We start from the raw sequence: 1,337 nt of genomic DNA on the forward strand, positions 1-1,337 counted from the left end.
ACATACATACATACATACATACATACATACATACATACATACATACATACATACATACATACATACATACATACATACATACATACATACATACAGTTGAAGTCTGAAGTGTACATACACCTTAGCCAAATACATTTAAACTCAGTTTTTCACAATTCCTGATGTCAGAATAATAGTAGAGAGAATGCTTTATTTCAGCTTTTATTTCTTTCATCAAATTCCCTGTGGGTCAGAAGTTTACATACACTCAACTAGTATTTGGTAGCATTGCCTTTCACTAAATTCGGTGAACTTTGGCCCATTCCCCCTGACAGAGCTGGTGTAACTGAGTCAGGTTTGTAGGCCTCCTTGCACGCACACGCTTTTTCAGTTCTGCCCACAAATGTTCTATAGGATTGATGTCAGGGATTTGTGATGGCCACTCCAATACCTTGACTTTGTTGTTCTTAACCCATTTTGCCACAACTTTGAAAGTATGCTTGGGGTCATTGTCCATTTATAAGATCCATTCGCCACCAAGCTTTAACTTCCTGACTGATGTCTTGAGATGTTGCTTCAATATATCCGCATAATTTTCCTTCCTCTTGATGCCATCCATTTTGTGAAGTGCACCAGTCTCTCCTGCAGCAAAGCACCCCCACAACAAGATGCTGCCACCTCCGTGCTTCACGGTTGGGATGGTGTTCTTTGGCTTGCAAGCATCCCCCTTTTTCCTCCAAACATAACGATGGTCATTATGGCCAAACAGTTCTATTTTTGTTTCATCAGACCAGAGAACATTTCTCCAAAAAGTACGATATTTCTCCCCATGTGCAGTTGCAAACCATAGACTGGCTTTTTTTATGGTGGTTTTGGAGCAGGGGCTTCTTCCTTGCTGAGCGGTACTATGTCAATATAGGACTTGTTTTACTGTGGATATAGATACTTTTGAACCTGTTTCCTCCAGCATCTTCACAAGGTCCTTTGCGGTTGTTCTAGGATTGATTTGCACTTTTCGCACCAAAATACGTTCATCTCTAGGAGACAGAACGCGTCTCCTTCCTGAGCGGTATGACTCCTGCGTGGTCCCATGGTGTTTATACTTGCGTACTATTGTTTGCACAGATGAACGTGGTACCTTCAGGCGTTTGGAAATTGCTCCCAAGGATGAACCAGACTTGTGGAGGTCTACAATTTTTTTTCTGAGGTCTTGGCTGATTTCTTTTGATTTTCCCATGATGTCAAGCAAAGAGGAACTGAGTTTGAAGGTAGGCCTTGAAATATAATCCACGGGTACACCTCCAATTGACTCAAATTATGTCAATTGGCCTATCAAAAGCTTCCAACGCAATGACATC

At 41.4% G+C, this 1,337-nt stretch overlaps 1 pseudogene; it reads right to left on the reverse strand.

The window, feature by feature from the left end:
* The window catches only part of LOC111966560 (plexin-A1-like), a 299,289-nt pseudogene that overhangs the window by 37,584 nt on the left and 260,368 nt on the right, over positions 1-1,337 (reverse strand).

Source organism: Salvelinus sp. IW2-2015, linkage group LG7, assembly GCF_002910315.2.
Source record: "Salvelinus sp. IW2-2015 linkage group LG7, ASM291031v2, whole genome shotgun sequence".
NCBI classification, from domain to species: Eukaryota; Metazoa; Chordata; class Actinopteri; order Salmoniformes; family Salmonidae; genus Salvelinus; species Salvelinus sp. IW2-2015.